The following is a 12614-nucleotide window of genomic DNA, read 5'->3' on the forward strand; positions in this document are numbered from 1 at the left end:
GTGTCTCTGTCTGAGCGAGGCCTAGAGGGCTTGAACAGGCAGACACAAGGATGGAACCCATGGTGGGATAGGTACAGTAGTTGACCTGTAATGCGCTTTTGGAACAATAAAATGCAGTTGTTTCAAGTGCTTGATTCAGTGTTTTTACTGAAACTAGACTGGGGTTAAGCTTAGAAATGAGCAATTTGCATCGGGGGCACATCCTGGATCTCAAAAGACCCCCCAAAGACAAATTTGTGATCAAGGGTATTGAGCTGTTTCGATCGCGAGTGCAGATATCGGGCCCATGGTGAGGTTTTCACATTGACAAGGGTCTAATCGAGATCATTAGAACAGAATCTAGCAAGCACGGGGGAGTGGTTAGCACGCCTTTGGGTTGGAGGCCCATAAAAACCAGGCTGCGGTTAGAGGCCCTTTCCTGGGTTAGAGGCCCTGTCTTAGCAGAGGGATAGTAACATTCGGGAGGAAAAGTAATCATTGAAGGAATAGTACCCCTCAGCAAAGAGCAAACTATGAATGGGAAAATCTTCGGTATCAGAGGGAGAGGTTCACTGTGTGATAACAGCGTGACACGGCGTCGAGATCGAGTGTTCGTGAATTGTGCGCTAGTGCTTTAAATCATTTTGTAAATTGTAAAAATATAGCTTTTCGTATTGTCATAGGATCCGGATTTTGTAAATATTCTATGTATATAAATAAACTTAGAGTATTTAAAAATTAAGATTTAAGTCGTGTTAAGTCCGCCGACTGTCATTTGTGTTGCTGCTTGTGCGAGTGGTTATGGATTTAGAAACTCAAAGTAAGAGTGTGCGTAAGTTAGATATTCGTATTTGTTTAAGATTGTTTTGTAAGAATCTGAATCGGGGTAGTTCGATCAGGGGTTGTACTCCTTCGATCGCTGCGACGAGGAGCTGACCTATCGCGCCACGAGGAGGATTTCTTGGAGTGCATGATTTGTAATAAGTGAATGTTTTTGATTTATGCAGGAGTGTGGTTAGGTATACTTCTGATAAGTGGACTAATTTAGTTTTTGTGTTCAATTTTGCTTACGTGTTTAGAGTTCATTTGCATGCGTTCAGATTAAGATCGGGATTAGGAGATGGGCTACGGGAACGTGTGTGAGTGTGATTGGTTGTTTCCTGGAGCATTTTGATTTGAAAATTGTCTAAAACGACTGTTAATTTTGAAATCAGAAAGGGAAATTGTTAAGGGGTGCGAGTAGTTTAGAGTTGCTTCCTGATCCAACAGAATGGGAAACCACGCAAATAAAGATATGACCGCTGACTCAGAAAGTCCTCTGCAAGAAATATGCAGTGAATTTCCACAAAAAGCTGATCGATTGGGGATCCTTTCCAGATCGTTAAATAGAGAATTAGGGAACGTATTATGGACGCGAGGGGGCATAGATACTGTAAAGGGATTAAAATACATTGAGCAGATTATATTGCAGTGTAGCGATAATATAGAGGCACAGGAATTAATTGAATTGTGTAGAAATTATTATGAGGATCTGAAAGTGAGTAGAGCGGAGGAAAGAATGGCAAGTTGGAAGGAAGCAACTCTAAAACGGGGGGTAGTATTAGAAGATACTGAAGCATTTGATCCTCCATGTAGCCTAAGGGAAGAGCCTGAGGGTATTAAAGATAAAAGGAGAAATAAATCTTTCACAGAAAGATTATCATCCATGTCTTAAGCGCGAGGACCCAATGGTTGGCACTGGTTACGAGGGGGATGATGATGATTATTTAGAAGACTGGGAGAGTTAGAACTAGAAATTCACATCCACCACCTTATTCATCTTACGATCCCAATACCTCAAATGTACATCGCGGAATTTGTAATAGGAATAGACAATCAAATCCCAGGGCACTAACTTCCTTAACTCCGACCGCTCCGCCCATTATAGACAGTCCTAGAGTTCATGGTACCAGAAGCCAAACTAGGAAAAAGACTAAATTAGCTATGGGAAAAGAAGAGCATACCCCTAAACAAATTGAACGAGCAGTTAAGGAAGGAAGGAAATCCTTTAGAAAGTACCGTGAACCGTGAAGGGGAAGATACCGTGAAGGGGAAGATACATCTGGTTGTGAGACTATAATTCAAGAGGCTGAGTTGGATCCTGAAGCTAAACAAACAACCCTTAGACAGTTCCTTGTAAAGAAATGCCCAATCCTTCTTTTGATCCAGCCAATGCAGTGTGCAAATAATACCCATACCATTAGAGTCTATTCCCCATGGAAGCCTAATGAGATGATGGCTATTTTAAGTCAAATACCCGATCGTAGAAAATCACACGCTTCTTTTGTAGATCACTTCAGAACTACAATGTGCGTTCATCACACTGATTCCCGGGATTTATGGGCAGTAATCCATCAAATAGTTACCCCAAGTGAGCATGCCAGATTCCTAACGAATTTGAGACATCCGTCGCATGAAGCTCTTGCAAATATAATAACAGACAATGGAGCAAGGGAGGTCTTGCCAACACCTTTCAGAAACCAATCGATCTGGCCAGAATATTAGATGTAAGACCAAAAAGGGGAGAAGAAGCAGATGGGTTTTTAGAGGGATTCTATGAATTATATATGGACACTGGCTTACGATAGGAGTGGAAAGGACAGGGAGCTGGAAATCTTCTTTAAATCATACAAAGGACAGGAATGGAAAATAGAAGTATTGGCACTAGTGAAAGGAAAAGAGGGAGCTGCCGAATATGCTAAAATATGGAAAAGAACTGACGAGGCTGCTCCTCACATCACTCGAAGGGTGAAGTTCCCGGCTAGAGCAAAAGACCTAGGAACGATGGTAAGAAAGGCAATTACCTTGGCAAACCGGAGTAATTACCAGAAGCAAAATTTGTCTAATCAATTTGTTGTTGAATTTTACCAGGCCCCAAGGAGGGTTGTTACCCACTTACGTCATCATCTGGGGAGCGAGGTATACGAGTGTGTGAACCCTCAAGTATGGGCGGAGGACACTGCTCAGGCAGGATGCATGAACATCAATCCCATCCGTGTAGCTCTTCAGAAAGGGGTAACACTTCTTTCAATCCAACAATATCCATTGAAACTACAGGCTATCAGCAGCATAGACAAATTAATTTTGGGTTCGTTAGAGCAAGGAATATTGGTGAAGTGCCAATCTATCTGTAACACCCCTATTCTTGCCATTCCGAAACCGGGAAAGGAGGGTCAATATAGACTCGTGCAAGACCCAAGGGAAATCAATTCTGTTGAAGAATCACTTTATGCCCTAGTGCCAAATCCTGCCCATATCCTAGCCCAAATACCAGCTGAAGCCAAAGTCTTTGGTCGACTTACAACATGCATTCTTTTCTCTTCCTCTTCATGAAGACAGCCAATGTTTGTTTGCCTTCACCTATAAGGGCCAACAATATACCTGGACCAGGTTGCCTCAAGGATTTGTCAACTCAGCTATGTTATTTTCCAGGTGTCTGCAGGATCAGCTAAGTACTTTAAAGTTTAAAATGAATTCAACAATAGTGCTGTATGTTGATGACCTATTGGTGACTAGTAAAGATGAATCCAGTAATCGGGAAGACACTGCACAGCTACTAGATCATCTAGCTGATCAAGGATATGTGGTTTCCCCATCAAAAGTACTTGTAGCTCAGGGGAAAGTAAAATTTCGAGGGATTATAATTTCGGCCGCTGAAAGAAGTCTTGAGCAGACTAGAAACCTATTTGCAAATTTCCAGTCCCAAAGAAGCCAAACAACTGCGGCAATGGCTTGGCATCGTCAATTATTGCAGACCCTGGATTCCAACTATAGCTCTAAAAGCCTCTAGAGCTAACACCCTATACCAGCAAGGAGGGTGAACTTAAACTAACCAAGGAGGCTCAGGAGAACTGGAAAAGATCATTGATGCGAGCCCCGGCATTGTGAAGGCCATTATATGATTGTCCTTTCCAGCTGTATTGTACAATTCTATCCGATTGTGCCACTTCGGTATTAACGCAAAAGCATGGGGATAGACATAGACCAGTTGCATATTACTCCTCCAGATTAGATCCAGTAGCTAGGGGACATCCTCTTTGCACTCAAATCTTAACTGCAATTTACAATAGTTTAAAATCGGCTGCTAATTTGACACTCCAGCAGGAAATTGTAGTGTACAGTTCACATTCGGTATCGGCATTGTTGGGGCAGCTTCAAACCCAGCATTTGACAATGGCCCGCCAAAATAAGTATGAGATATACCCGCTAAACAATCCAAAATTGCAGTTTAAACACATTAATTAACCCAGCCTCTTTTCTTATTTCACCCCAGAAGAGCGAGCTGAAGCAGGACACGACTGTCTCTTTGTTATAGAGGAGGAAACATCAGTGAGAGAGGACTTGAGGGATGTACCCATGGAAGACCCTGACATCACATTATATGTGGATGGTAGTGCATCCATTGGACAGCGGGGTGAGAGGTGTCCAATTATTAATCAAAAGACAGAGATTGTAGAAGCAGCTGCTTTTGAATCACCCTATTCAGCGCAACAAGCTGAATTATTCACTTTAATTAGGGCTTGTATTATTGGGGAAGATCTAAAAGTAAACATCTACACTGATTCTCGATATGCATTTGGAGTGGTGCATGATTTTGAACAATTGTGGAAAAATAGTGGATTTCAAACGTCAGCAGGAACCCAAAAATCACATAAACAATTGGTGATAAATTTATTGAAGGCCTTAATGCTTCCCAGACAAATCTCTGTAATAAAATGTAGCGCCCATACTAAAGGACAGACTCCAGTGGATGTAATACCGATTTAGTAGCTAAGAAAGTATCATGGGAACACAAGGTGGTACATAAAATGATGATGTAGATTGAAAATTTAGATAATGAGTTCCCTTCGGAAGGTCAATGTTAACCATCTAGGAAATTACCTAATAGGAAAAGAAACTAATGAAAGTGAGAACCCCTAGACAGAGAATGAAGCCAACATATTAAAGAGCCAATAGAATAAAGTGACAACATAGTAGAGAATCAACATAATAACAAGTTACCATAGTGAGGAGTGCATACATAAATAAGAAGAGGTACTGGAGGGAAGACTTGGTAAACTGTAGGGTCTGAACGAAATTTTGTTTCCCTGCAGTCATACATATAATTTTTAAAAATGGCAAAAACACACAATCAACACAATTTAACATCCACCACAGTGAGTTCACCAAACACCTCCTCACTGTGGTGGAAGGCAAATCTTAAAGTCTCTGTCTCTTCCCCCTTGTCCTCCCTCTGCGCCGAGGCGACGGTTCAAACTCCGCGGGTGGTTGCTGCCTCCGCCGCAACTCCAGGGCCGAGTCGGGTCTCCGCCGCTGCTGCTGCTGCTGCCGCCACCGCAGCTTCTGTGCCGAGCCGGGTCTCCGCTGCCGCTGCTGTTGCTGCTACAGCTCCAGGGCCGAGTCAGGTCTCCGCTGCCGCTGCTGTTGCTGCTACAGCTCCAGGGCCGAGCCGGGTCTCCGCTGCCGCTGCTGCCGCAACAGCTTCTGTGCCGAGCCGGGTCTCCGCTGCCGCTGCTGCCGCCGCCACCGCTCCAGGGCCGAGCCGGGTCTCCGCTGCCGCTGCTGCCGCCGCCACCGCTCCAGGGCCGAGTCAGGTCTCCGCTGCCGCTGCTGCCGCCGCTACCGCTCCAGGGCCGAGCCGGGTCTCCGCTGCCGCTGCTGCCGCCGCCACAGCTTCTGTGCCGAGTCAGGTCTCCGCTGCCGCTGCTGCCGCCACCACAGTTTCGGGGCCGAGTCAGGTCTCCGCTGCCGCTGCTGCCGCTGCTGCCGCTGCTACAGCTTCGGTGCCGAGTCCGGTCTCCGCTGCCGCCGCTGTTGCTGCTACAGCTCCGATGTCGCCAGCTCCGCCATTAGGCCTCGGCGCAGACGGAGACGGGGAATACGACCGAAGAAAAAGTCGCATCCCCCGAAGGAAGAGACCAAAACATGTTTCTCCCACCCCACCCACACACATACACAACTTAATAAAACAAAATTAACTAAAACATGACAATGAACAAAACGAAAGAAAAAAAACAGACGGACTGCAGGTGGGCCGCAGCTGTTAAGCCAGCGCCGCCATCTTGAATTGTATTGAGAATAGCAGAGCCGATGCATATTTGCCCGATGGATTTGAATTATTTAACCCTTGATGGTAAAGCGGCTTCTATTGTCAAGGTGGAAAGAAATTGTCCTTGGATTTGGCAGTCTTGATTGGATTTAGGATAAAATTAATAGCAAAGGAAATTGATTGTTTAAATTTGAACAGCTGGGAATTACACAGGAATTGAAATGGAATTGTATTATCGGCTAGAATGCTGTGGAATGAAAGAATGAAATGGGACTTGAAATTCGAAATAGTAAATTGAAGGCTGAGACTGAATTTGGTTCAATTGCAACATTACCATGGTTTGCTTTAAATTAGAGTCACGCCTGTATGGGGAATCTGGACTGAACCCAGCTGATATTTATATGATTACTCGTCATCAGATATACATATTATAACATCGTGCGAATATGAAGAAAGCTAATTAGTGTTGATCCTAGAATTAATTAGGGAACGGAATAGGAATAGGGATACAGTAATAGAGCACAATATAATAGGTTCAATAGATAATAGAATAGGAATAGGTTCGAGTTAAATAGAATTATAGTAAATGAGTGGGAAAGCATGAGTGCATGATGGTAACTTGCTTTGTCCCAGGTTTTTCAGGATTTTCTAGGTTAGGTTCGACTGTGGAAGGTGATGGAAGACTGGGCAGTAACACGGATGGAGGGAATTCGCGCCCATGAAAACTCGGGAGGCGAAGACTCCTCAGACAGAACTTGTGAAGTTATACCCATGGAAATTTGGGATGCTTGACAAGATTCTGGGAAGAAACATCATCATCTTGTGTTGCTGATAGATGGGAAATGTAAAGGACACACTTATGTATATCTGATTGTTTAGTTATCATTTATGATGAGAGTTATCATGAATGATAAAATGGGGGAACATTAATATAGGCTAAATTAAAGACACCATAAAATGGAGGATCCCTGCACTTGTCAGAATTGGTTAACCCTTGTCAGCTGAACCTTACAGGGTTTGATTGGCACCAGCCAGTCTAGGCTCAGACTGATATGCAGGATGGTAAGGGGTCCAGATGTTCTCCATGTTTCTCTTAAATTGATAACATGTATAGTAGGTTTGCAAGCTAACCTTAAATGCATCATTTCTATTGGGTCGCTGAAAAAGCATAATAAACAGTATAAATAATGTTGAAAGACAGTCTTCCTGTTAATTGATGATTGGTCGAACTGTTGAGCCTTGGAGAAATTGTTTGAATCTCGGGGCACATGTTTCAATGTTTGTTCTTGTTAGCTTCCTTCGAGAGCTTTCTTTCTTATACAATGTATGAGCTGTTGTATTATTGGGTTACGGAAATGTCTGTTATGTATGGGGTTAATCGATATCCGTAATTGGGTTATTAAGAGACCACCCCCATGTGGTTCAGCCCCTCGAGATCCCGGGACATATAAAAGCCCACTACCACGAGGTTCTGCGTCGATCTTCTGGAAGAGCGCTTGGGACTGTGTGAACCTCTGGACAGGAGGATCGAACCCGCGGTGAGATAGGTATAGTAGTTGAACTGTAAAGCGCATTTGGTAAAATAAAATTTAGTTGTTTCAAGTGTTTGATTCAGTGTTTTTACTGAAATTAGACTGGGGGGAAGGTTAGAAACGAGCAATTTACACAGTCATACTTATTGCCATTCTCAATATAAGAGGCCATGAAATGTTTTAATGAGACAGGAACTCCAGCAGAAATAGAGTTTGCAATCTTTCAAATTATCCTGGATGCAACAGAGATTGCTGGGGCCCAACGTTAGATTAGTTTAGTTTAGTTTAGTTTAGGCTAAACTGGCCCTTCGTCCCACTGAGTCTGCAGCATCCGTCGATCACCTGTACACTAGTTCTATCCTACACACCATGGACAATTGACAGAAGCCAATTAACCGACAAACCTGCACGACTTTGTAGTGTGGGTGGAAACCGGAGCACCTGGAGAAAACCCACGCGGCCACGGGGAGAACGTGCAAACTCTGTACAGACAACACCCATAGTCAGGATGGAACCCAGGTATCTGGCACTTTAAGGCAGCAATTCTACCTCTGTGTCACTGTGCCACACATTAACCTGGACTAGTGCAGGAATATTCGAGACTGGCACCTTCTTTGTGCACTTGACCTTGCACGAGGTTTCCACACAGATATCACATCCGAATGGCTGAGGGACACCCTTTTCTACATCTTCTATGCAGCACCATTTCATCACATCTTTTTAATGGCCCCACACTGTATATCTCCATGCATGTGGTCATTGTTGTGAGTTGGCACTTATTATATATCAATCAGCTGCTTTACGTCTTGTAGTGCAGCCATGGAGTAAATATCAGACATACACCATTAACTAGAAGGTGATTGGAACCATGTGAAAACCACTAAAGTGTTGCATCTTCCATTCTGAGTAGTTCTGTTGAATCTGCTTCTGCCAGTCTCTAATCATAACAACTCTACATGTAAATAAATTCTGTTCATTTCATGGTCCAGTCTGCCTCCCTTTGCAATTATGTGGAATTAATGTCTGCTGGTTACCAATCCTCTGCTTTAGGATGGTGTGTTCAGAGCTATAATCTTTCTTCACATAAAAATTGACACAAAGCGCGGTTGTAAATTAAGGGCCAGCCCCACTTGGGCGACCTAATCTGTGAGTTCTGACGAGTTTGCCCTCGACTCATACTCGCAGCATGGTCGACACGAGGTCGTAGGAGGTCTATGTAACACTCCTTCATGCTCGAGAGTAGTCCCCGGGTACTCGAGGCCTCAGCTATATCGCGGCGTATTTTTCAACATGTTGAAAAGAATAAACAAAGGTCGCCATGGAAAAAATAGATACTTTTTTTACTCGTAGGTTTAGTCGTAGTAGGTCATGGTAGGTCGGTATGTTATTCGTAGGTAATCGAGGGTAGTCGAAGGTAGTCATGGATAGTCTTCATCATAGTCAAAGGGAGGTCGAAGGGAGGTCGAAGGAGATCGAAGGAGGTCGTCTTCACTCTCCACTATTCGGTGTCCAATTTTCCCAACGTTAGTCGTAGCTAGTCGTAGCTAGTCGAAGCTAGCCTTCAACATAGTTGAAGGAGGTCGAAGGAGGTCTTCTACATAGACGAAGGAGGTTTTCAACATGACATTTTTCCAAACTCTCCTAAACTCTTCTAAACTCGCCAATTAGGTCGCCCAAGTGGGACAGCCTCTCTACTGAGTGAGGCAGCATTTCTGGAGAACATGGATAGGAGACATTTCGTTTGGGGACCCTTATGAAAGATGGAAAGAGTCTTGCTTTCCACGCCCTCAATATTGGCTGAGGGAGGCTCCCCCAGGGGCATGGAGGGAGACAAGAGAGGGACGACAGGTCACTGGTGATCCAGATGAAAGCGACGGATGTAACAGGCCTTTATGGCCAGCTTTAGCTGGGACTTTGTAAATGGCGGCAATACATAACCATTCTTGCATATGCTGTAAAATGCAGCAAGGAACTGCAGATGCAGGTTTACAAAATAAAGACACAAAGTGCTGGAGTAACTCAGCAGGTCAGGCAGCATCTCTGGAGAACATGGATAGTTCATAAGTTCATAACTTATAGGAGCAGGATAAAGTCAATCGGCCCATCAAGTGTACTCCGCCATTCAATCATGGCTGATCTGTCTTGCCCTCTCAACCTCATTCTCCTGCCTTCACCCCATAACCCCTAGCACCCATACTAATCATAAATCTGTCAACCTGCGCCTTAAAAATACCAAACGACAGCCTCCACAGCCTCCTGTGGCAATGATTTCCACAGATTCACCACCCTTTGACTAAATACATTTCTTCTAATCTCTTTTCCAAAGGTATGTCCTTTTATTCTGAGGCTAAGGCCTGTGGTCCTAGACTCTCCCACTAGTGGAAACATCTAGTAGATAGGTGAAGTTTGGGGTTGGATCCTTTCTTCAGACTGTACCTTCTTCACGTTGCCCTGCTTCTGAATCAAGTGTTGCATCATCCTCCAGCAGGCAGCCTCTGTTCCTCTCCACCCCTTGCAGAACAGTAAAACAGTATCAATTGCACAAAATGTCAAAACTAAGCAACCAATCCATACAACAAGTTTTCTGACACATTTAATATTGAGTAGATTAACCCACTGACATGGAAATCATTATTTTGTCAGTAAAACTTAGCATTGTTCACCCATCTGAAACTGAGCCTGGGATATTTTATGCGAAGGTAGACATAAATGCTGGAGAAACCCAGTGGGTGAGGCAGCATCTATGGAGCGAAGGAATAGGTGACGTTTCTGGTCGAGACCCTTCTTCAGACTGGGATATTTTATCACATGTTAAAGATTTACAGAATCACAGCACAGAAATTTGCTATTCAGCTCATTGAGTCTGTACTAGCTCTATAGAAGATATTCCAGCAGGATCCACAGTTCCATTCTCTCCTATTCTTACAAATCTGTCCTTTACAAACTAGTTTATTTTAGTTGAGAGATACAAAGAGGAAACCGCTCCTTCGGCCCATCAAGTCCTCAGACTCGGAGTAGCCGAAGGAGCTGTTTCCACTTTGTCTCTCTCAACTGAACTAAACTAATCATCAGTCTGAAGAAGGGTTTCGGCCTGAAACGTCGCCTATTTCCTTCGCTCCATAGATGCTGCTGCACCCGCTGAGTTTCTCCAGCATTTTTGTGTACCTTCGATCTTCCAGCATCTGCAGTTCCTTCTTGAACACTAATTATCCGTTCTCTCCAGTTCCTAACCTAAACTAACCATCCGTTCATAGAAACATAGAAACATAGAAACATAGAAAATAGGTGCAGGAGGAGGCCACTCCACTAGCACCTAGAGCTCTATCTAACTCGCTCTTAAATCCATCCAGTGATTTGGCCTCCACTGCCCTCTGTGGCAGGGAATTCCATAAATTCACAACTCTCTGGGTGAAAAAGTTTTTTTCTCACCTCAGTCTTAAATGACCTCCCCTTTATTCTAAGATTGTGGCCCCTGGTTCTGGACTCGTCCAACATTGGAAACATTTTTCCTGCATCTAGCTTGTCCAGTCTTTTTATAATTTTATATGTTTCTAAACTTATCTTTCTAAACTCCAGTGAATACAAGCCTAGTCTTTTCAATCTTTCCTCATATTGCAGTCCCGCCATCCCAGGGATCAATCTCGTGAACCTACGCTGCACTGCCTCAATCACAAGGATGTCCTTCCTCAAATTATGAGACCAAAACTGTACACAATTCTCCAGATGTGGTCTCACCAGAGCCCTATACAACTGCAGAAGAAACTGCAGAACTGTCTCCAGTTCCATCCTACACATGTAGTTTAATTGGCTTTGGTAAAAATTGTAAGTTGTATATTGTCTCCAGTATGGAGGATAGTGCTTGTGTATGGGGTGCTGGTCAGCAATGATTCGTTGAGCAGAAGGGCCTGTTTTTACACTGTATCTCTAAACAAAGCTAAACTAAACTAAACTGGGGGCAATTTACAGAAGCCTATTAACATACAAACCTGCACATCTTTGAATGTGAGAGGAACCCAGAGTACTTGCATGAAACCCACGCGGTCACAGGGAGAACACACAAACTCCACACAGACACCACTCGAGGTGAGGATTGAACCCGAGGTTCTGGTGCCGCGAGGCAGCAGGTCTACCCTCTGCACCACTGTGCCACCCTGTGACCATTGCTTCTTTGACTATAAAGTACTTTAATTAGGTTGTGAAAAGTGCAATGAAAATATCTGCAACTGCTGATGATTCCCCGAACATACTGATGACTGCATGTGTGACCCGAGCAAGACACACATTAAACTAATGCTCTGTCTTCCCTCTTGACATCAGCCGATGCCTGAGATAATGATCTACATGAAATTCTGGTCCATACTCATCTGTCATTGAATATCACTTAAAAGATATCACTAAAAGTTTAAATTCCCTCACGTCTCTATTCCAGCTTTTTTCTCCATCCTGCAATCAGTCTGAAGAAGGGTCCTGACCCAAAGTGTCACAGAGTCAGAGAGTCATTGAGTCATACAGTGTGGAAACTGGCCCTTCAGCCCAACTTTCCCATGCCGACCTACATGCTCCATCTACACTAGCCCACCTGCCTTCCTTTGGCCCATATCCCTTTAAATCTATCCTATCCATGTCCATATCCACCTGCCTCAACTACCTCCTCTGGCAGCTTGTTCCGCACACCCATCAGCCTTTGTGTAGAAAGGTTTCTCCTCCGGTTCCCATTAAATCTTTCCCTTCTCTCCTATAACCTATGTCCCCTAATTCTGGGTAAAAGACTCTGTGTATTTACCGTACCTTTTTCTGTCATGATCTTACACACCTCTATAAGATTGCCCTTCATCCTCTTGCACTCCAAGGAATAAAGTCCCAGTCTGCTCAACCTCCCCCTACAGCTCAGGCCCTCGAGTTCTGGTGAGCTGTAGGGAGAGGTTGAGCTAAACAACACCAAGGGTCAAGTTCAAGTTCAAGTTTTTGTTCACATTTATTGTCACATGCACCAATTGGTACAGTGAAATTTGAGT

This window comes from Amblyraja radiata, chromosome 17 (assembly GCF_010909765.2).
Source record: "Amblyraja radiata isolate CabotCenter1 chromosome 17, sAmbRad1.1.pri, whole genome shotgun sequence".
NCBI classification, from domain to species: Eukaryota; Metazoa; Chordata; class Chondrichthyes; order Rajiformes; family Rajidae; genus Amblyraja; species Amblyraja radiata.